General features: G+C 36.1%; 8 non-coding genes across 8 annotated transcripts; all 8 read right to left on the reverse strand.

Annotated features, from left to right (window-relative positions):
- Nucleotides 1–108: 108 nt before the first annotated feature.
- On the reverse strand, nt 109–191 carry TRNAL-CAG (transfer RNA leucine (anticodon CAG)). The gene has a single exon. It is a non-coding gene; the product is annotated as a tRNA-Leu (tRNA).
- A 1,934-nt stretch (nt 192–2,125) lies between these two features.
- On the reverse strand, nt 2,126–2,208 carry TRNAL-CAG (transfer RNA leucine (anticodon CAG)). The gene has a single exon. It is a non-coding gene; the product is annotated as a tRNA-Leu (tRNA).
- Nucleotides 2,209–6,120: 3,912 nt separating this feature from the next.
- TRNAL-CAG (transfer RNA leucine (anticodon CAG)) lies at nt 6,121–6,203 on the reverse strand. The gene has a single exon. It is a non-coding gene; the product is annotated as a tRNA-Leu (tRNA).
- Nucleotides 6,204–11,408: 5,205 nt separating this feature from the next.
- On the reverse strand, nt 11,409–11,491 carry TRNAL-CAG (transfer RNA leucine (anticodon CAG)). The gene has a single exon. It is a non-coding gene; the product is annotated as a tRNA-Leu (tRNA).
- A 1,903-nt stretch (nt 11,492–13,394) lies between these two features.
- On the reverse strand, nt 13,395–13,477 carry TRNAL-CAG (transfer RNA leucine (anticodon CAG)). The gene has a single exon. It is a non-coding gene; the product is annotated as a tRNA-Leu (tRNA).
- A 3,889-nt stretch (nt 13,478–17,366) lies between these two features.
- TRNAL-CAG (transfer RNA leucine (anticodon CAG)) lies at nt 17,367–17,449 on the reverse strand. Its single transcript has one exon. It is a non-coding gene; the product is annotated as a tRNA-Leu (tRNA).
- A 1,903-nt stretch (nt 17,450–19,352) lies between these two features.
- Nucleotides 19,353–19,435, reverse strand: TRNAL-CAG (transfer RNA leucine (anticodon CAG)). The gene has a single exon. It is a non-coding gene; the product is annotated as a tRNA-Leu (tRNA).
- Nucleotides 19,436–22,416: 2,981 nt separating this feature from the next.
- Nucleotides 22,417–22,489, reverse strand: TRNAL-CAA (transfer RNA leucine (anticodon CAA)). Its single transcript has one exon. It is a non-coding gene; the product is annotated as a tRNA-Leu (tRNA).
- Nucleotides 22,490–24,462: the final 1,973 nt, after the last annotated feature.

The following is a 24,462-nucleotide window of genomic DNA, read 5'->3' on the forward strand; positions in this document are numbered from 1 at the left end:
ATTCACTCCAAAGACTCTCAGGAAATTTTTCAAAACCACATTACTAAGTTTTGTTTGACCTCATCTAATCAATAAATGAAGATAAAGTTTCTTGAAATTAAATGTTGATGTCAGAAGTGGGATTTGAACCCACGCCTCCAGGGGAGACTGCGACCTGAACGCTGCGCCTTAGACCACTCGGCCATCCTGACTTCGATATGCAATTGGAACTTAACTCCTTCCATGCTAGTCAGCAGAAATGTTACCATTCCTTGTGATTACAAACTTGTCACACCACCCCAAAAAAGTCAATAAATAACATTTTTTATATGCGTACTTTTCGTCTGCATTAATTTATAAACCTCCATTTATTTTGTTTGGATATTAGAAATGTTAGATTTCTCACAAATACGGTGATGCACCACATTTCTTCAGAAACTACTGTTTGGCCACACAGCAGGACTTTGAAAGGAAGAGCCCTATTTGGGTTTTGCAATGCAGATTTTGCAGGAATACCTTGCAGATGAAATTTGCAGAGTACCAAAACAGCAGAAAACCTCCCAAAGTGACCACATTTTAGAAATTATTTTGCACAATGAGTTAATCAACACCTGCAATTACTATTGTCAGCCTATAGGTGTTTTCACTCTGAACCATCCAGCATTGCAAGTATGCCAGTTTAGTGCCCAGCTTTTGCTTGCAGAGGCAAGCAACCCATACATTTTTAAGTGGGCTCTACTCACTGGAGCAATGTCAAATATGTAGATGCTTTGTCTCACCATTAAAGTAGAAACCTCCTATATTTCAAATTAAAGATGACGGACCTGTGTGGAGCTTGTGTTTTTTGCCTTTTTGACGTTGTCCACAGCATATTTTTTAAGGACATTTGTCTCAGTAATGCCTCAGTGTTTCAAAGTCAAACAAGCTGACTATAATCATTCAGCTAGTGTCTGATAAGTGCTGTCTGTTTCAGCTATCAGGTTACCTTTTAATCCTCTTACAGCTAAGTCAATCTGAAATAAAACAAAATAGAGGAAAAATTACTAAAAAACATTCATGTGTTCAAAAGGAAAAAGTTACCGTTTCTCAAATTTTTAACATTTTGTTTTCTGTAGATAGTTAAGATTTTTAGGCCTTTTGATCATGATCAGTCCATGTGCTTTGTTTAATATCTCCTTAAAATGTAAACGGTGAAGAAAAAGCATTTTGCCGAAACCCGGGATTGGACCAGGGACCTTTAGATCTTCAGTCTAACGCTCTCCCAACTGAGATATTTCAGCCATATCTATACATTTTCTGGGGGGTTTGACACTCTGCAAATGTCAAGTGTCACACCTGGAGGGATATATTATAATTTTTCATTTGACTGTTTTTTGAAGCATGATTTCTATTTGAATCGCCTTCCATTTTGCTGTACATATTTAATAACATTCATTAACTATTTGTGAATGAGTAGAAAAAGACAGCAATTTTGCCATTGAATTTTTACATTTTCAGTTTGTCTCCATGCACCAGTATAATTCTGACCCTGTGCTTCTAGAATACGTCATGGTCACACATAAAAAACAATTTGCATGCATAATGTTACATCAAGTTTTATTTTTTATGAGATGCAAACAATTGGAGCAAAAAAGAGACAAAAATTTAGAGAAAATATTTTATTGATTGTTAAAAGTGAGACCATTTGTCCCAAAATGTGCTGAAACATGTCAGAATGACATGGGCATTTCACATTTTTTAAACTATGATTACCTACTTGTTAAGTTTTTGTTAATTAAGTATCGTTATGGTCTATTGATGTATGAGGTGAAAACTATGAAAGTAGACTTACCAGCAAATCCGTTTCTAGATATATTTCATGACAGCACTGTAGAAGGTTGATTCCCTACCCTAATAGGGACAGAGAACACAAAGAGGTGAAATAGTCCCTCCTCATTGATTGTCCAAAGGATTTTTCTAGTGCCAAAAGAACAACAGACATATGCACAAAAAATCTGTTTGATGTTCCTAGAGTTCTTCTTTGAGAGGACAAATTCAGATTCACTCCAAAGACTCTCAGGAAATTTTTCAAAACCACATTACTAAGTTTTGTTTGACTTCATCTAATCAATAAATGAAGATAAAGTTTCTTGAAATTAAATGTTGATGTCAGAAGTGGGATTTGAACCCACGCCTCCAGGGGAGACTGCGACCTGAACGCTGCGCCTTAGACCACTCGGCCATCCTGACTTCGATATGCAATTGGAACTTAACTCCTTCCATGCTAGTCAGCAGAAATGTTACCATTCCTTGTGATTACAAACTTGTCACACCACCCCAAAAAAGTCAATAAATAACATTTTTTATATGCGTACTTTTCGTCTGCATTAATTTTTAAACCTCCATTTATTTTGTTTGGATATTAGAAATGTTAGATTTCTCACAAATACGGTGATGCACCACATTTCTTCAGAAACTACTGTTTGGCCACACAGCAGGACTTTGAAAGGAAGAGCCCTATTTGGGTTTTGCAATGCAGATTTTGCAGGAATACCTTGCAGATGAAATTTGCAGAGTACCAAAACAGCAGAAAACCTCCCAAAGTGACCACATTTTAGAAATTATTTTGCACAATGAGTTAATCAACACCTGCAATTACTATTGTCAGCCTATAGGTGTTTTCACTCTGAACCATCCAGCATTGCAAGTATGCCAGTTTAGTGCCCAGCTTTTGCTTGCAGAGGCAAGCAACCCATACATTTTTAAGTGGGCTCTACTCACTGGAGCAATGTCAAATATGTAGATGCTTTGTCTCACCATTAAAGTAGAAACCTCCTATATTTCAAATTAAAGATGACGGACCTGTGTGGAGCTTGTGTTTTTTGCCTTTTTGACTTTGTCCACAGCATATTTTTTAAGGACATTTGTCTCAGTAATGCCTCAGTGTTTCAAAGTCAAACAAGCTGACTATAATCATTCAGCTAGTGTCTGATAAGTGCTGTCTGTTTCAGCTATCAGGTTACCTTTTAATCCTCTTACAGCTAAGTCAATCTGAAATAAAACAAAATAGAGGAAAAATTACTAAAAAACATTCATGTGTTCAAAAGGAAAAAGTTACCGTTTCTCAAATTTTTAACATTTTGTTTTCTGTAGATAGTTAAGATTTTTAGGACTTTTGATCATGATCAGTCCATGTGCTTTGTTTAATATCTCCTTAAAATGTAAATGGTGAAGAAAAAGCATTTTGCCGAAACCCGGGACCTTTAGATCTTCAGTCTAACGCTCTCCCAACTGAGCTATTTCGGCCATATCTATACATTTTCTGGGGGGTTTGACACTCTGCAAATGTCAAGTGTCACACCTGGAGGGATATATTATAATTTTTCATTTGACTGTTTTTTGAAGCATGATTTCTATTTGAAATGCCTTCCATTTTGCTGTACATATTTAATAACATTCATTAACTATTTGTGAATGAGTAGAAAAAGACAGCAATTTTGCCATTGAATTTTTACATTTTCAGTTTGTCTCCATGCACCAGTATAATTCTGACCCTGTGCTTCTAGAATAGGTCATGGTCGCACATAAAACACAATTTGCATGCATAATGTTACATCAAGTTTTATTTTTTATGAGATGCAAACAATTGGAGCAAAAAAGAGACAAAAATTTAGAGAAAATATTTTATTGATTGTTAAAAGTGAGACCATTTGTCCCAAAATGTGCTGAAACATGTCAGAATGACATGGGCATTTCACATTTTTTAAACTATGATTACCTACTTGTTAAGTTTTTGTTTATTAAGTATCGTTATGGTCTATTGATGTATGAGGTGAAAACTATGAAAGTAGACTTACCAGCAAATCCGTTTCTAGATATATTTCATGACAGCACTGTAGAAGGTTGATTCCCTACCCTAATAGGCACAGAGAACACAAAGAGGTGAAATAGTCCCTCCTCATTGACTGTCCAAAGGATTTTTCTAGTGCCAAAAGAACAACAGACATATGCACAAAAAATCTGTTTGATGTTCCTAGAGTTCTTTTTTGAGAGGACAAATTCAGATTCACTCCAAAGACTCTCAGGAAATTTTTCAAAACCACATTACTAAGTTTTGTTTGACCTCATCTAATCAATAAATGAAGATAAAGTTTCTTGAAATTAAATGTTGATGTCAGAAGTGGGATCTGAACCCACGCCTCCAGGGGAGACTGCGACCTGAACGCTGTGCCTTTGACCGCTCGGCCTTTGACCGCTCGGCCATCCTGACTTCGATATGCAATTGGAACTTAACTCCTTCCATGCTAGTCAGCAGAAATGTTACCATTCCTTGTGATTACAAACTTGTCACACCACCCCAAAAAAGTCAATAAATAACATTTTTTATATGCGTACTTTTCGTCTGCATTAATTTTTAAACCTCCATTTATTTTGTTTGGATATTAGAAATGTTAGATTTCTCACAAATGCGGTGATGCACCACATTTCTTCAGAAACTACTGTTTGGCCACACAGCAGGGCTTTGAAAGGAAGAGCCCTATTTGGGTTTTGCAATGCAGATTTTGCAGGAATACCTTGCAGATGAAATTTGCAGAGTACCAAAACAGCAGAAAACCTCCCAAAGTGACCACATTTTAGAAATTATTTTGCACAATGAGTTAATCAACACCTGCAATTACTATTGTCAGCCTATAGGTGTTTTCACTCTGAACCATCCAGCATTGCAAGTATGCCAGTTTAGTGCCCAGCTTTTGCTTGCAGAGGCAAGCAACCCATACATTTTTAAGTGGGCTCTACTCACTGGAGCAATGTCAAATATGTAGATGCTTTGTCTCACCATTAAAGTAGAAACCTCCTATATTTCAAATTAAAGATGACGGACCTGTGTGGAGCTTGTGTTTTTTTGCCTTTTTGACTTTGTCCACAGCATATTTTTTAAGGACATTTGTCTCAGTAATGCCTCAGTGTTTCAAAGTCAAACAAGCTGACTATAATCATTCAGCTAGTGTCTGATAAGTGCTGTCTGTTTCAGCTATCAGGTTACCTTTTAATCCTCTTACAGCTAAGTCAATCTGAAATAAAACAAAATAGAGGAAAAATTACTAAAAAACATTCATGTGTTCAAAAGGAAAAAGTTACCGTTTCTCAAATTTTTAACATTTTGTTTTCTGTAGATAGTTAAGATTTTTAGGCCTTTTGATCATTATCAGTCCATGTGCTTTGTTTAATATCTCCTTAAAATGTAAACGGTGAAGAAAAAGCATTTTGCCGAAACCCGGGACCTTTAGATCTTCAGTCTAACGCTCTCCCAAATGAGCTATTTCGGCCATATCTATACATTTTCTGGGGGGTTTGACACTCTGCAAATGTCAAGTGTCACACCTGGAGGGATATATTATAATTTTTCATTTGACTGTTTTTTGAAGCATGATTTCTATTTGAAACGCCTTCCATTTTGCTGTACATATTTAATAACATTCATTAACTATTTGTGAATGAGTAGAAAAAGACAGCAATTTTGCCATTGAATTTTTACATTTTCAGTTTGTCTCCATGCACCAGTATAATTCTGACCCTGTGCTTCTAGAATAGGTCATGGTCGCACATAAAACACAATTTGCATGCATAATGTTACATCAAGTTTTATTTTTTATGAGATGCAAACAATTGGAGCAAAAAAGAGACAAAAATTTAGAGAAAATATTTTATTGATTGTTAAAAGTGAGACCATTTGTCCCAAAATGTGCTGAAACATGTCAGAATGACATGGGCATTTCACATTTTTTAAACTATGATTACCTACTTGTTAAGTTTTTGTTTATTAAGTATCGTTATGGTCTATTGATGTATGAGGTGAAAACTATGAAAGTAGACTTACCAGCAAATCCGTTTCTAGATATATTTCATGACAGCACTGTAGAAGGTTGATTCCCTACCCTAATAGGGACAGAGAACACAAAGAGGTGAAATAGTCCCTCCTCATTGACTGTCCAAAGGATTTTTCTAGTGCCAAAAGAACAACAGACGTATGCACAAAAAATCTGTTTGATGTTCCTAGAGTTCTTTTTTGAGAGGACAAATTCAGATTCACTCCAAAGACTCTCAGGAAATTTTTCAAAACCACATTACATGAAAATAAAGTTACTTGAAATTAAATGTTGATGTCAGAAGTGGGATTTGAACCCACGCCTCCAGGGGAGACTGCGACCTGAACACAGCGCCTTAGACCGCTCGGCCATCCTGACTTCTATATGCAATTGGAACTTAACTCCTTCCATGCTAGTCAGCAGAAATGTTACCATTCCTTGTGATTACAAACTTGTCACACCACCCCAAAAAAGTCAATAAATAACATTTTTTATATGCGTACTTTTCGTCTGCATTAATTTTTAAACCTCCATTTATTTTGTTTGGATATTAGAAATGTTAGATTTCTCACAAATACGGTGATGCACCACATTTCTTCAGAAACTACTGTTTGGCCACACAGCAGGGCTTTGAAAGGAAGAGCCCTATTTGGGTTTTGCAATGCAGATTTTGCAGGAATACCTTGCAGATGAAATTTGCAGAGTACCAAAACAGCAGAAAACCTCCCAAAGTGACCACATTTTAGAAATTATTTTGCACAATGAGTTAATCAACACCTGCAATTACTATTGTCAGCCTATAGGTGTTTTCACTCTGAACCATCCAGCATTGCAAGTATGCCAGTTTAGTGCCCAGCTTTTGCTTGCAGAGGCAAGCAACCCATACATTTTTAAGTGGGCTCTACTCACTGGAGCAATGTCAAATATGTAGATGCTTTGTCTCACCATTAAAGTAGAAACCTCCTATATTTCAAATTAAAGATGACGGACCTGTGTGGAGCTTGTGTTTTTTGCCTTTTTGACGTTGTCCACAGCATATTTTGCTCCAACAATTGGAGCAAAAAAGAGACAAAAATTTAGAGAAAATATTTTATTGATTGTTAAAAGTGAGACCATTTGTCCCAAAATGTGCTGAAACATGTCAGAATGACATGGGCATTTCACATTTTTTAAACTATGATTACCTACTTGTTAAGTTTTTGTTTATTAAGTATCGTTATGGTCTATTGATGTATGAGGTGAAAACTATGAAAGTAGACTTACCAGCAAATCCGTTTCTAGATATATTTCATGACAGCACTGTAGAAGGTTGATTCCCTACCCTAATAGGGACAGAGAACACAAAGAGGTGAAATAGTCCCTCCTCATTGACTGTCCAAAGGATTTTTCTAGTGCCAAAAGAACAACAGACATATGCACAAAAAATCTGTTTGATGTTCCTAGAGTTCTTTTTTGAGAGGACAAATTCAGATTCACTCCAAAGACTCTCAGGAAATTTTTCAAAACCACATTACTAAGTTTTGTTTGACCTCATCTAATCAATAAATGAAGATAAAGTTTCTTGAAATTAAATGTTGATGTCAGAAGTGGGATTTGAACCCACGCCTCCAGGGGAGACTGCGACCTGAACGCAGCGCCTTAGACCGCTCGGTATTAGACCGCTCGCCTTAGACCGCTTCAATATGCAATTGGAACTTAACTCCTTCCATGCTAGTCAGCAGAAATGTTACCATTCCTTGTGATTAAAAACGTCACACCACCCCAAAAAAGTCAATAAATAACATTTTTTATATGCGTACTTTTCGTCTGCATTAATTTTTAAACCTCCATTTATTTTGTTTGGATATTAGAAATGTTAGATTTCTCACAAATGCGGTGATGCACCACATTTCTTCAGAAACTACTGTTTGGCCACACAGCAGGGCTTTGAAAGGAAGAGCCCTATTTGGGTTTTGCAATGCAGATTTTGCAGGAATACCTTGCAGATGAAATTTGCAGAGTACCAAAACAGCAGAAAACCTCCCAAAGTGACCACATTTTAGAAATTATTTTGCACAATGAGTTAATCAACACCTGCAATTACTATTGTCAGCCTATAGGTGTTTTCACTCTGAACCATCCAGCATTGCAAGTATGCCAGTTTAGTGCCCAGCTTTTGCTTGCAGAGACAAGCAACCCATACATTTTTAAGTGGGCTCTACTCACTGGAGCAATGTCAAATATGTAGATGCTTTGTCTCACCATTAAAGTAGAAACCTCCTATATTTCAAATTAAAGATGACGGACCTGTGTTCAGCTTGTGTTTTTTGCCTTTTTGACTTTGTCCACAGCATATTTTTTAAGGACATTTGTCTCAGTAATGCCTCAGTGTTTCAAAGTCAAACAAGCTGACTATAATCATTCAGCTAGTGTCTGATAAGTGCTGTCTGTTTCAGCTATCAGGTTACCTTTTAATCCTCTTACAGCTAAGTCAATCTGAAATAAAACAAAATAGAGGAAAAATTACTAAAAAACATTCATGTGTTCAAAAGGAAAAAGTTACCGTTTCTCAAATTTTTAACATTTTGTTTTCTGTAGATAGTTAAGATTTTTAGGCCTTTTGATCATGATCAGTCCATGTGCTTTGTTTAATATCTCCTTAAAATGTAAATGGTGAAGAAAAAGCATTTTGCCGAAACCCGGGACCTTTAGATCTTCAGTCTAACGCTCTCCCAAATGAGCTATTTCGGCCATATCTATACATTTTCTGGGGGGTTTGACACTCTGCAAATGTCAAGTGTCACACCTGGAGGGATATATTATAATTTTTCATTTGACTGTTTTTTGAAGCATGATTTCTATTTGAAACGCCTTCCATTTTGCTGTACATATTTAATAACATTCATTAACTATTTGTGAATGAGTAGAAAAAGACAGCAATTTTGCCATTGAATTTTTACATTTTCAGTTTGTTTCCACGCACCAGTATAATTCTGACCCTGTGCTTCTAGAATAGGTCATGGTCGCACATAAAACACAATTTGCATGCATAATGTTACATCAAGTTTTATTTTTTATGAGATGCAAACAATTGGAGCAAAAAAGAGACAAAAATTTAGAGAAAATATTTTATTGATTGTTAAAAGTGAGACCATTTGTCCCAAAATGTGCTGAAACATGTCAGAATGACATGGGCATTTCACATTTTTTAAACTATGATTACCAACTTGTTAAGTTTTTGTTTATTAAGTATCGTTATGGTCTATTGATGTATGAGGTGAAAACTATGAAAGTAGACTTACCAGCAAATCCGTTTCTAGATATATTTCATGACAGCACTGTAGAAGGTTGATTCCCTACCCTAATAGGGACAGAGAACACAAAGAGGTGAAATAGTCCCTCCTCATTGACTGTCCAAAGGATTTTTCTAGTGCCAAAAGAACAACAGACATATGCACAAAAAATCTGTTTGATGTTCCTAGAGTTCTTTTTTGAGAGGACAAATTCAGATTCACTCCAAAGACTCTCAGGAAATTTTTCAAAACCACATTACTAAGTTTTGTTTGACCTCATCTAATCAATAAATGAAGATAAAGTTTCTTGAAATTAAATGTTGATGTCAGAAGTGGGATTTGAACCCACGCCTCCAGGGGAGACTGCGACCTGAACGCAGCGCCTTAGACCGCTCGGTATTAGACCGCTCGCCTTAGACCGCTTCAATATGCAATTGGAACTTAACTCCTTCCATGCTAGTCAGCAGAAATGTTACCATTCCTTGTGATTAAAAACGTCACACCACCCCAAAAAAGTCAATAAATAACATTTTTTATATGCGTACTTTTCGTCTGCATTAATTTTTAAACCTCCATTTATTTTGTTTGGATATTAGAAATGTTAGATTTCTCACAAATGCGGTGATGCACCACATTTCTTCAGAAACTACTGTTTGGCCACACAGCAGGGCTTTGAAAGGAAGAGCCCTATTTGGGTTTTGCAATGCAGATTTTGCAGGAATACCTTGCAGATGAAATTTGCAGAGTACCAAAACAGCAGAAAACCTCCCAAAGTGACCACATTTTAGAAATTATTTTGCACAATGAGTTAATCAACACCTGCAATTACTATTGTCAGCCTATAGGTGTTTTCACTCTGAACCATCCAGCATTGCAAGTATGCCAGTTTAGTGCCCAGCTTTTGCTTGCAGAGACAAGCAACCCATACATTTTTAAGTGGGCTCTACTCACTGGAGCAATGTCAAATATGTAGATGCTTTGTCTCACCATTAAAGTAGAAACCTCCTATATTTCAAATTAAAGATGACGGACCTGTGTTCAGCTTGTGTTTTTTGCCTTTTTGACTTTGTCCACAGCATATTTTTTAAGGACATTTGTCTCAGTAATGCCTCAGTGTTTCAAAGTCAAACAAGCTGACTATAATCATTCAGCTAGTGTCTGATAAGTGCTGTCTGTTTCAGCTATCAGGTTACCTTTTAATCCTCTTACAGCTAAGTCAATCTGAAATAAAACAAAATAGAGGAAAAATTACTAAAAAACATTCATGTGTTCAAAAGGAAAAAGTTACCGTTTCTCAAATTTTTAACATTTTGTTTTCTGTAGATAGTTAAGATTTTTAGGCCTTTTGATCATGATCAGTCCATGTGCTTTGTTTAATATCTCCTTAAAATGTAAATGGTGAAGAAAAAGCATTTTGCCGAAACCCGGGACCTTTAGATCTTCAGTCTAACGCTCTCCCAAATGAGGTATTTCGGCCATATCTATACATTTTCTGGGGGGTTTGACACTCTGCAAATGTCAAGTGTCACACCTGGAGGGATATATTATAATTTTTCATTTGACTGTTTTTTGAAGCATGATTTCTATTTGAAACGCCTTCCATTTTGCTGTACATATTTAATAACATTCATTAACTATTTGTGAATGAGTAGAAAAAGACAGCAATTTTGCCATTGAATTTTTACATTTTCAGTTTGTTTCCACGCACCAGTATAATTCTGACCCTGTGCTTCTAGAATAGGTCATGGTCGCACATAAAACACAATTTGCATGCATAATGTTACATCAAGTTTTATTTTTTATGAGATGCAAACAATTGGAGCAAAAAAGAGACAAAAATTTAGAGAAAATATTTTATTGATTGTTAAAAGTGAGACCATTTGTCCCAAAATGTGCTGAAACATGTCAGAATGACATGGGCATTTCACAATTTTTAAACTATGATTACCAACTTGTTAAGTTTTTGTTTATTAAGTATCGTTATGGTCTATTGATGTATGAGGTGAAAACTATGAAAGTAGACTTACCAGCAAATCCGTTTCTAGATATATTTCATGACAGCACTGTAGAAGGTTGATTCCCTACCCTAATAGGGACAGAGAACACAAAGAGGTGAAATAGTCCCTCCTCATTGACTGTCCAAAGGATTTTTCTAGTGCCAAAAGAACAACAGACATATGCACAAAAAATCTGTTTGATGTTCCTAGAGTTCTTTTTTGAGAGGACAAATTCAGATTCACTCCAAAGACTCTCAGGAAATTTTTCAAAACCACATTACATGAAGATAAAGTTACTTGAAATTAAATGTTGATGTCAGAAGTGGGATTTGAACCCACGCCTCCAGGGGAGACTGCGACCTGAACGCAGCGCCTTAGACCGCTCTGCCATCCTGACTTCGATATGCAATTGGAACTTAACTCCTTCCATGCTAGTCAGCAGAAATGTTACCATTCCTTGTGATTACAAACTTGTCACACCACCCCAAAAAAGTCAATAAATAACATTTTTTACATTCGTACTTTTCGTCTGCATTAATTTTTAAACCTCCATTTATTTTGTTTGGATATTAGAAATGTTAGATTTCTCACAAATACGGTGATGCACCACATTTCTTCAGAAACTACTGTTTGGCCACACAGCAGGGCTTTGAAAGGAAGAGCCCTATTTGGGTTTTGCAATGCAGATTTTGCAGGAATACCTTGCAGATGAAATTTGCAGAGTACCAAAACAGCAGAAAACCTCCCAAAGTGACCACATTTTAGAAATTATTTTGCACAATGAGTTAATCAACACCTGCAATTACTATTGTCAGCCTATAGGTGTTTTCACTCTGAACCATCCAGCATTGCAAGTATGCCAGTTTAGTGCCCAGCTTTTGCTTGCAGAGGCAAGCAACCCATACATTTTTAAGTGGGCTCTACTCACTGGAGCAATGTCAAATATGTAGATGCTTTGTCTCACCATTAAAGTAGAAACCTCCTATATTTCAAATTAAAGATGACGGACCTGTGTGGAGCTTGTGTTTTTTGCCTTTTTGACGTTGTCCACAGCATATTTTTTAAGGACATTTGTCTCAGTAATGCCTCAGTGTTTCAAAGTCAAACAAGCTGACTATAATCATTCAGCTAGTGTCTGATAAGTGCTGTCTGTTTCAGCTATCAGGTTACCTTTTAATCCTCTTACAGCTAAGTCAATCTGAAATAAAACAAAATAGAGGAAAAATTACTAAAAAACATTCATGTGTTCAAAAGGAAAAAGTTACCGTTTCTCAAATTTTTAACATTTTGTTTTCTGTAGATAGTTAAGATTTTTAGGCCTTTTGATCATGATCAGTCCATGTGCTTTGTTTAATATCTCCTTAAAATGTAAACGGTGAAGAAAAAGCATTTTGCCGAAACCCGGGATTGGACCAGGGACCTTTAGATCTTCAGTCTAACGCTCTCCCAACTGAGCTATTTCAGCCATATCTATACATTTTCTGGGGGGTTTGACACTCTGCAAATGTCAAGTGTCACACCTGGAGGGATATATTATAATTTTTCATTTGACTGATTTTTGAAGCATGATTTCTATTTGAAACGCCTTCCATTTTGCTGTACATATTTAATAACATTCATTAACTATTTGTGAATGAGTAGAAAAAGACAGCAATTTTGCCATTGAATTTTTACATTTTCAGTTTGTCTCCATGCACCAGTATAATTCTGACCCTGTGCTTCTAGAATAGGTCATGGTCACACATAAAACACAATTTGTATGCATAATGTTACATCAAGTTTTATTTTTTATGAGATGCAAACAATTGGAGCAAAAAAGAGACAAAAATTTAGAGAAAATATTTTATTGATTGTTAAAAGTGAGACCATTTGTCCCAAAATGTGCTGAAACATGTCAGAATGACATGGGCATTTCACATTTTTTAAACTATGATTACCAACTTGTTAAGTTTTTGTTTATTAAGTATCGTTATGGTCTATTGATGTATGAGGTGAAAACTATGAAAGTAGACTTACCAGCAAATCCGTTTCTAGATATATTTCATGACAGCACTGTAGAAGGTTGATTCCCTACCCTAATAGGGACAGAGAACACAAAGAGGTGAAATAGTCCCTCCTCATTGACTGTCCAAAGGATTTTTCTAGTGCCAAAAGAACAACAGACATATGCACAAAAAATCTGTTTGATGTTCCTAGAGTTCTTTTTTGAGAGGACAAATTCAGATTCACTCCAAAGACTCTCAGGAAATTTTTCAAAACCACATTACATGAAGATAAAGTTACTTGAAATTAAATGTTGATGTCAGAAGTGGGATTTGAACCCACGCCTCCAGGGGAGACTGCGACCTGAACGCAGCGCCTTAGACCGCTCGGCCATCCTGACTTTGATATGCAATTGGAACTTAACTCCTTCCATGCTAGTCAGCAGAAATGTTACCATTCCTTGTGATTACAAACTTGTCACACCACCCCAAAAAAGTCAATAAATAACATTTTTTATATGCGTACTTTTCGTCTGCATTAATTTTTAAACCTCCATTTATTTTGTTTGGATATTAGAAATGTTAGATTTCTCACAAATACGGTGATGCACCACATTTCTTCAGAAACTACTGTTTGGCCACACAGCAGGGCTTTGAAAGGAAGAGCCCTATTTGGGTTTTGCAATGCAGATTTTGCAGGAATACCTTGCAGATGAAATTTGCAGAGTACCAAAACAGCAGAAAACCTCCCAAAGTGACCACATTTTAGAAATTATTTTGCACAATGAGTTAATCAACACCTGCAATTACTATTGTCAGCCTATAGGTGTTTTCACTCTGAACCATCCAGCATTGCAAGTATGCCAGCTTAGTGCCCAGCTTTTGCTTGCAGAGGCAAGCAACCCATACATTTTTAAGTGGGCTCTACTCACTGGAGCAATGTCAAATATGTAGATGCTTTGTCTCACCATTAAAGTAGAAACCTCCTATATTTCAAATTAAAGATGACGGACCTGTGTGGAGCTTGTGTTTTTTGCCTTTTTGACGTTGTCCACAGCATATTTTTTAAGGACATTTGTCTCAGTAATGCCTCAGTGTTTCAAAGTCAAACAAGCTGACTATAATCATTCAGCTAGTGTCTGATAAGTGCTGTCTGTTTCAGCTATCAGGTTACCTTTTAATCCTCTTACAGCTAAGTCAATCTGAAATAAAACAAAATAGAGGAAAAATTACTAAAAAACATTCATGTGTTCAAAAGGAAAAAGTTACCGTTTCTCAAATTTTTAACATTTTGTTTTCTGTAGATAGTTAAGATTTTTAGGCCTTTTGATCATGATCAGTCCATGTGCTTTGTTTAATATCTCCTTAAAATGTAAACGGTGAAGAAAAAGCATTTTGCCGAAACCCGGGATTGGACCAAGGACCTTTAGATCTTCAGTCTAACACTCTCCCAACTGAGCTATTTCTGCCATATCTATACATTTTCTGGGGGGTTTGACACTCTGCAAATGTCAAGTGTCACACAAGGAGGGATATATTATAATTTTTCATTTGACTGTTTTTTGAAGCATGATTTCTATTTGAAACGCCTTCCATTTTGCTGTACATATTTAATAACATTCATTAACTATTTGTGAATGAGTAGAAAAAGACAGCAATTTTGCCATTGAATTTTTACATTTTCAGTTTGTCTCCATGCACCAGTATAATTCTGACCCTGTGCTTCTAGAATAGGTCATGGTCGCACATAAAACACAATTTGCATGCATAATGTTACATCAAGTTTTATTTTTTATGAGATGCAAACAATTGGAGCAAAAAAGAGACAAAAATTTAGAGAAAATATTTTATTGATTGTTAAAAGTGAGACCATTTGTCCCAAAATGTGCTGAAACATGTCAGAATGACATGGGCATTTCACATTTTTTAAACTATGATTACCTACTTGTTAAGTTTTTGTTTATTAAGTATCGTTATGGTCTATTGATGTATGAGGTGAAAACTATGAAAGTAGACTTACCAGCAAATCCGTTTCTAGATATATTTCATGACAGCACTGTAGAAGGTTGATTCCCTACCCTAATAGGGACAGAGAACACAAAGAGGTGAAATAGTCCCTCCTCATTGACTGTCCAAAGGATTTTTCTAGTGCCAAAAGAACAACAGACATATGCACAAAAAATCTGTTTGATGTTCCTAGAGTTCTTTTTTGAGAGGACAAATTCAGATTCACTCCAAAGACTCTCAGGAAATTTTTCAAAACCACATTACATGAAGATAAAGTTACTTGAAATTAAATGTTGATGTCAGAAGTGGGATTTGAACCCACGCCTCCAGGGGAGACTGCGACCTGAACGCAGCGCCTTAGACCGCTCGCCCATCCTGACTTCGATATGCAATTGGAACTTAACTCCTTCCATGCTAGTCAGCAGAAATGTTACCATTCCTTGTGATTAAAAACTTGTCACACCACCCCAAAAAAGTCAATAAATAACATTTTTTATATGCGTACTTTTCGTCTGCATTAATTTTTAAACCTCCATTTATTTTGTTTGGATATTAGAAATGTTAGATTTCTCACAAATACGGTGATGCACCACATTTCTTCAGAAACTACTGTTTGGCCACACAGCAGGGCTTTGAAAGGAAGAGCCCTATTTGGGTTTTGCAATGCAGATTTTGCAGGAATACCTTGCAGATGAAATTTGCAGAGTACCAAAACAGCAGAAAACCTCCCAAAGTGACCACATTTTAGAAATTATTTTGCACAATGAGTTAATCAACACCTGCAATTACTATTGTCAGCCTATAGGTGTTTTTACTCTGAACCATCCAGCATTGCAAGTATGCCAGTTTAGTGCCCAGCTTTTGCTTGCAGAGACAAGCAACCCATACATTTTTAAGTGGGCTCTACTCACTGGAGCAATGTCAAATATGTAGATGCTTTGTCTCACCATTAAAGTAGAAACCTCCTATATTTCAAATTAAAGATGACGGACCTGTGTGGAGCTTGTGTTTTTTGCCTTTTTGACGTTGTCCACAGCATATTTTTTAAGGACATTTGTCTCAGTAATGCCTCAGTGTTTCAAAGTCAAACAAGCTGACTATAATCATTCAGCTAGTGTCTGATAAGTGCTGTCTGTTTCAGCTATCAGGTTACCTTTTAATCCTCTTACAGCTAAGTCAATCTGAAATAAAACAAAATAGAGGAAAAATTACTAAAAAACATTCATGTGTTCAAAAGGAAAAAGTTACCGTTTCTCAAATTTTTAACATTTTGTTTTCTGTAGATAGTTAAGATTTTTAGGCCTTTTGATCATGATCAGTCCATGTGCTTTGTTTAATATCTCCTTAAAATGTAAACGGTGAAGAAAAAGCATTTTGCCAAAACCCGGGATTGGACCAAGGACCTTTAGATCTTCAGTCTAACGCTCTCCCAACTGAGCTATTTCAGCCATATCTATACATTTTCTGGGGGGTTTGACACTCTGCAAATGTCAAGTGTCACACCTGGAGGGATATATTATAATTTTTCATTTGACTGTTTTTTGAAGCATGATTTCTATTTGAAACGCCTTCCATTTTGCTGTACATATTTAATAACATTCATTAACTATTTGTGAATGAGTAGAAAAAGACAGCAATTTTGCCATTGAATTTTTACATTTTCAGTTTGTCTCCATGCACCAGTATAATTCTGACCCTGTGCTTCTAGAATAGGTCATGGTCACACATAAAACACAATTTGCATGCATAATGTTACATCAAGTTTTATTTTTTATGAGATGCAAACAATTGGAGCAAAAAAGAGACAAAAATTTAGAGAAAATATTTTATTGATTGTTAAAAGTGAGACCATTTGTCCCAAAATGTGCTGAAACATGTCAGAATGACATGGGCATTTCACATTTTTTAAACTATGATTACCTACTTGTTAAGTTTTTGTTTATTAAGTATCGTTATGGTCTATTGATGTATGAGGTGAAAACTATGAAAGTAGACTTACCAGCAAATCCGTTTCTAGATATATTTCATGACAGCACTGTAGAAGGTTGATTCCCTACCCTAATAGGGACAGAGAACACAAAGAGGTGAAATAGTCCCTCCTCATTGACTGTCCAAAGGATTTTTCTAGTGCCAAAAGAACAACAGACATATGCACAAAAAATCTGTTTGATGTTCCTAGAGTTCTTTTTTGAGAGGACAAATTCAGATTCACTCCAAAGACTCTCAGGAAATTTTTCAAAACCACATTACATGAAGATAAAGTTACTTGAAATTAAATGTTGATGTCAGAAGTGGGATTTGAACCCACGCCTCCAGGGGAGACTGCGACCTGAACGCAGCGCCTTAGACCGCTCTGCCATCCTGACTTCGATATGCAATTGGAACTTAACTCCTTCCATGCTAGTCAGCAGAAATGTTACCATTCCTTGTGATTACAAACTTGTCACACCACCCCAAAAAAGTCAATAAATAACATTTTTTACATTCGTACTTTTCGTCTGCATTAATTTTTAAACCTCCATTTATTTTGTTTGGATATTAGAAATGTTAGATTTCTCACAAATACGGTGATGCACCACATTTCTTCAGAAACTACTGTTTGGCCACACAGCAGGGCTTTGAAAGGAAGAGCCCTATTTGGGTTTTGCAATGCAGATTTTGCAGGAATACCTTGCAGATGAAATTTGCAGAGTACCAAAACAGCAGAAAACCTCCCAAAGTGACCACATTTTAGAAATTATTTTGCACAATGAGTTAATCAACACCTGCAATTACTATTGTCAGCCTATAGGTGTTTTCACTCTGAACCATCCAGCATTGCAAGTATGCCAGTTTAGTGCCCAGCTTTTGCTTGCAGAGGCAAGCAACCCATACATTTTTAAGTGGGCTCTACTCACTGGAGCAATGTCAAATATGTAGATGCTTTGTCTCACCATTAAAGTAGAAACCTCCTATATTTCAAATTAAAGATGACGGACCTGTGTGGAGCTTGTGTTTTTTGCCTTTTTGACGTTGTCCACAGCATATTTTTTAAGGACATTTGTCTCAGTAATGCCTCAGTGTTTCAAAGTCAAACAAGCTGACTATAATCATTCAGCTAGTGTCTGATAAGTGCTGTCTGTTTCAGCTATCAGGTTACCTTTTAATCCTCTTACAGCTAAGTCAATCTGAAATAAAACAAAATAGAGGAAAAATTACTAAAAAACATTCATGTGTTCAAAAGGAAAAAGTTACCGTTTCTCAAATTTTTAACATTTTGTTTTCTGTAGATAGTTAAGATTTTTAGGCCTTTTGATCATGATCAGTCCATGTGCTTTGTTTAATATCTCCTTAAAATGTAAACGGTGAAGAAAAAGCATTTTGCCGAAACCCGGGATTGGACCAGGGACCTTTAGATCTTCAGTCTAACGCTCTCCCAACTGAGCTATTTCAGCCATATCTATACATTTTCTGGGGGGTTTGACACTCTGCAAATGTCAAGTGTCACACCTGGAGGGATATATTATAATTTTTCATTTGACTGATTTTTGAAGCATGATTTCTATTTGAAACGCCTTCCATTTTGCTGTACATATTTAATAACATTCATTAACTATTTGTGAATGAGTAGAAAAAGACAGCAATTTTGCCATTGAATTTTTACATTTTCAGTTTGTCTCCATGCACCAGTATAATTCTGACCCTGTGCTTCTAGAATAGGTCATGGTCACACATAAAACACAATTTGTATGCATAATGTTACATCAAGTTTTATTTTTTATGAGATGCAAACAATTGGAGCAAAAAAGAGACAAAAATTTAGAGAAAATATTTTATTGATTGTTAAAAGTGAGACCATTTGTCCCAAAATGTGCTGAAACATGTCAGAATGACATGGGCATTTCACATTTTTTAAACTATGATTACCAACTTGTTAAGTTTTTGTTTATTAAGTATCGTTATGGTCTATTGATGTATGAGGTGAAAACTATGAAAGTAGACTTACCAGCAAATCCGTTTCTAGATATATTTCATGACAGCACTGTAGAAGGTTGATTCCCTACCCTAATAGGGACAGAGAACACAAAGAGGTGAAATAGTCCCTCCTCATTGACTGTCCAAAGGATTTTTCTAGTGCCAAAAGAACAACAGACATATGCACAAAAAATCTGTTTGATGTTCCTAGAGTTCTTTTTTGAGAGGACAAATTCAGATTCACTCCAAAGACTCTCAGGAAATTTTTCAAAACCACATTACATGAAGATAAAGTTACTTGAAATTAAATGTTGATGTCAGAAGTGGGATTTGAACCCACGCCTCCAGGGGAGACTGCGACCTGAACGCAGCGCCTTAGACCGCTCGGCCATCCTGACTTTGATATGCAATTGGAACTTAACTCCTTCCATGCTAGTCAGCAGAAATGTTACCATTCCTTGTGATTACAAACTTGTCACACCACCCCAAAAAAGTCAATAAATAACATTTTTTATATGCGTACTTTTCGTCTGCATTAATTTTTAAACCTCCATTTATTTTGTTTGGATATTAGAAATGTTAGATTTCTCACAAATACGGTGATGCACCACATTTCTTCAGAAACTACTGTTTGGCCACACAGCAGGGCTTTGAAAGGAAGAGCCCTATTTGGGTTTTGCAATGCAGATTTTGCAGGAATACCTTGCAGATGAAATTTGCAGAGTACCAAAACAGCAGAAAACCTCCCAAAGTGACCACATTTTAGAAATTATTTTGCACAATGAGTTAATCAACACCTGCAATTACTATTGTCAGCCTATAGGTGTTTTCACTCTGAACCATCCAGCATTGCAAGTATGCCAGCTTAGTGCCCAGCTTTTGCTTGCAGAGGCAAGCAACCCATACATTTTTAAGTGGGCTCTACTCACTGGAGCAATGTCAAATATGTAGATGCTTTGTCTCACCATTAAAGTAGAAACCTCCTATATTTCAAATTAAAGATGACGGACCTGTGTGGAGCTTGTGTTTTTTGCCTTTTTGACGTTGTCCACAGCATATTTTTTAAGGACATTTGTCTCAGTAATGCCTCAGTGTTTCAAAGTCAAACAAGCTGACTATAATCATTCAGCTAGTGTCTGATAAGTGCTGTCTGTTTCAGCTATCAGGTTACCTTTTAATCCTCTTACAGCTAAGTCAATCTGAAATAAAACAAAATAGAGGAAAAATTACTAAAAAACATTCATGTGTTCAAAAGGAAAAAGTTACCGTTTCTCAAATTTTTAACATTTTGTTTTCTGTAGATAGTTAAGATTTTTAGGCCTTTTGATCATGATCAGTCCATGTGCTTTGTTTAATATCTCCTTAAAATGTAAATGGTGAAGAAAAAGCATTTTGCCGAAACCCGGGATTGGACCAAGGACCTTTAGATCTTCAGTCTAACACTCTCCCAACTGAGCTATTTCTGCCATATCTATACATTTTCTGGGGGGTTTGACACTCTGCAAATGTCAAGTGTCACACCTGGAGGGATATATTATAATTTTTCATTTGACTGTTTTTTGAAGCATGATTTCTATTTGAAACGCCTTCCATTTTGCTGTACATATTTAATAACATTCATTAACTATTTGTGAATGAGTAGAAAAAGACAGCAATTTTGCCATTGAATTTTTACATTTTCAGTTTGTCTCCATGCACCAGTATAATTCTGACCCTGTGCTTCTAGAATAGGTCATGGTCGCACATAAAACACAATTTGCATGCATAATGTTACATCAAGTTTTATTTTTTATGAGATGCAAACAATTGGAGCAAAAAAGAGACAAAAATTTAGAGAAAATATTTTATTGATTGTTAAAAGTGAGACCATTTGTCCCAAAATGTGCTGAAACATGTCAGAATGACATGGGCATTTCACATTTTTTAAACTATGATTACCTACTTGTTAAGTTTTTGTTTATTAAGTATCGTTATGGTCTATTGATGTATGAGGTGAAAACTATGAAAGTAGACTTACCAGCAAATCCGTTTCTAGATATATTTCATGACAGCACTGTAGAAGGTTGATTCCCTACCCTAATAGGGACAGAGAACACAAAGAGGTGAAATAGTCCCTCCTCATTGACTGTCCAAAGGATTTTTCTAGTGCCAAAAGAACAACAGACATATGCACAAAAAATCTGTTTGATGTTCCTAGAGTTCTTTTTTGAGAGGACAAATTCAGATTCACTCCAAAGACTCTCAGGAAATTTTTCAAAACCACATTACATGAAGATAAAGTTACTTGAAATTAAATGTTGATGTCAGAAGTGGGATTTGAACCCACGCCTCCAGGGGAGACTGCGACCTGAACGCAGCGCCTTAGACCGCTCGCCCATCCTGACTTCGATATGCAATTGGAACTTAACTCCTTCCATGCTAGTCAGCAGAAATGTTACCATTCCTTGTGATTAAAAACTTGTCACACCACCCCAAAAAAGTCAATAAATAACATTTTTTATATGCGTACTTTTCGTCTGCATTAATTTTTAAACCTCCATTTATTTTGTTTGGATATTAGAAATGTTAGATTTCTCACAAATACGGTGATGCACCACATTTCTTCAGAAACTACTGTTTGGCCACACAGCAGGGCTTTGAAAGGAAGAGCCCTATTTGGGTTTTGCAATGCAGATTTTGCAGGAATACCTTGCAGATGAAATTTGCAGAGTACCAAAACAGCAGAAAACCTCCCAAAGTGACCACATTTTAGAAATTATTTTGCACAATGAGTTAATCAACACCTGCAATTACTATTGTCAGCCTATAGGTGTTTTTACTCTGAACCATCCAGCATTGCAAGTATGCCAGTTTAGTGCCCAGCTTTTGCTTGCAGAGACAAGCAACCCATACATTTTTAAGTGGGCTCTACTCACTGGAGCAATGTCAAATATGTAGATGCTTTGTCTCACCATTAAAGTAGAAACCTCCTATATTTCAAATTAAAGATGACGGACCTGTGTGGAGCTTGTGTTTTTTGCCTTTTTGACGTTGTCCACAGCATATTTTTTAAGGACATTTGTCTCAGTAATGCCTCAGTGTTTCAAAGTCAAACAAGCTGACTATAATCATTCAGCTAGTGTCTGATAAGTGCTGTCTGTTTCAGCTATCAGGTTACCTTTTAATCCTCTTACAGCTAAGTCAATCTGAAATAAAACAAAATAGAGGAAAAATTACTAAAAAACATTCATGTGTTCAAAAGGAAAAAGTTACCGTTTCTCAAATTTTTAACATTTTGTTTTCTGTAGATAGTTAAGATTTTTAGGCCTTTTGATCATGATCAGTCCATGTGCTTTGTTTAATATCTCCTTAAAATGTAAACGGTGAAGAAAAAGCATTTTGCCAAAACCCGGGATTGGACCAAGGACCTTTAGATCTTGAGTCTAACGCTCTCCCAACTGAGCTATTTCAGCCATATCTATACATTTTCTGGGGGGTTTGACACTCTGCAAATGTCAAGTGTCACACCTGGAGGGATATATTATAATTTTTCATTTGACTGTTTTTTGAAGCATGATTTCTATTTGAAACGCCTTCCATTTTGCTGTACATATTTAATAACATTCATTAACTATTTGTGAATGAGTAGAAAAAGACAGCAATTTTGCCATTGAATTTTTACATTTTCAGTTTGTCTCCATGCACCAGTATAATTCTGACCCTGTGCTTCTAGAATAGGTCATGGTCACACATAAAACACAATTTGCATGCATAATGTTACATCAAGTTTTATTTTTTATGAGATGCAAACAATTGGAGCAAAAAAGAGACAAAAATTTAGAGAAAATATTTTATTGATTGTTAAAAGTGAGACCATTTGTCCCAAAATGTGCTGAAACATGTCAGAATGACATGGGCATTTCACATTTTTTAAACTATGATTACCTACTTGTTAAGTTTTTGTTAATTAAGTATCGTTATGGTCTATTGATGTATGAGGTGAAAACTATGAAAGTAGACTTACCAGCAAATCCGTTTCTAGATATATTTCATGACAGCACTGTAGAAGGTTGATTCCCTACCCTAATAGGGACAGAGAACACAAAGAGGTGAAATAGTCCCTCCTCATTGACTGTCCAAAGGATTTTTCTAGTGCCAACAACAGACATATGCACAAAAAATCTGTTTGATGTTCCTAGAGTTCTTCTTTGAGAGGACAAATTCAGATTCACTCCAAAGACTCTCAGGAAATTTTTCAAAACCACATTACTAAGTTTTGTTTGACCTCATCTAATCAATAAATGAAGATAAAGTTTCTTGAAATTAAATGTTGATGTCAGAAGTGGGATTTGAACCCACGCCTCCAGGGGAGACTGCGACCTGAACGCTGCGCCTTAGACCGCTCGGCCATCCTGACTTCGATATGCAATTGGAACTTAACTCCTTCCATGCTAGTCAGCAGAAATGTTACCATTCCTTGTGATTAAAAACTTGTCACACCACCCCAAAAAAGTCAATAAATAACATTTTTTATATGCGTACTTTTCGTCTGCATTAATTTTTAAACCTCCATTTATTTTGTTTGGATATTAGAAATGTTAGATTTCTCACAAATACGGTGATGCACCACATTTCTTCAGAAACTACTGTTTGGCCACACAGCAGGGCTTTGAAAGGAAGAGCCCTATTTGGGTTTTGCAATGCAGATTTTGCAGGAATACCTTGCAGATGAAATTTGCAGAGTACCAAAACAGCAGAAAACCTCCCAAAGTGACCACATTTTAGAAATTATTTTGCACAATGAGTTAATCAACACCTGCAATTACTATTGTCAGCCTATAGGTGTTTTCACTCTGAACCATCCAGCATTGCAAGTATGCCAGTTTAGTGCCCAGCTTTTGCTTGCAGAGACAAGCAACCCATACATTTTTAAGTGGGCTCTACTCACTGGAGCAATGTCAAATATGTAGATGCTTTGTCTCACCATTAAAGTAGAAACCTCCTATATTTCAAATTAAAGATGACGGACCTGTGTGGAGCTTGTGTTTTTTGCCTTTTTGACGTTGTCCACAGCATATTTTTTAAGGACATTTGTCTCAGTAATGCCTCAGTGTTTCAAAGTCAAACAAGCTGACTATAATCATTCAGCTAGTGTCTGATAAGTGCTGTCTGTTTCAGCTATCAGGTTACCTTTTAATCCTCTTACAGCTAAGTCAATCTGAAATAAAACAAAATAGAGGAAAAATTACTAAAAAACATTCATGTGTTCAAAAGGAAAAAGTTACCGTTTCTCAAATTTTTAACATTTTGTTTTCTGTAGATAGTTAAGATTTTTAGGCCTTTTGATCATGATCAGTCCATGTGCTTTGTTTAATATCTCCTTAAAATGTAAACGGTGAAGAAAAAGCATTTTGCCGAAACCCGGGATTGGACCAGGGACCTTTAG

This window comes from Dendrobates tinctorius, unplaced genomic scaffold, assembly GCF_039654945.1.
Source record: "Dendrobates tinctorius isolate UK_male_01 unplaced genomic scaffold, ASM3965494v1 ptg000184l, whole genome shotgun sequence".
Taxonomy (NCBI): domain Eukaryota; kingdom Metazoa; phylum Chordata; class Amphibia; order Anura; family Dendrobatidae; genus Dendrobates; species Dendrobates tinctorius.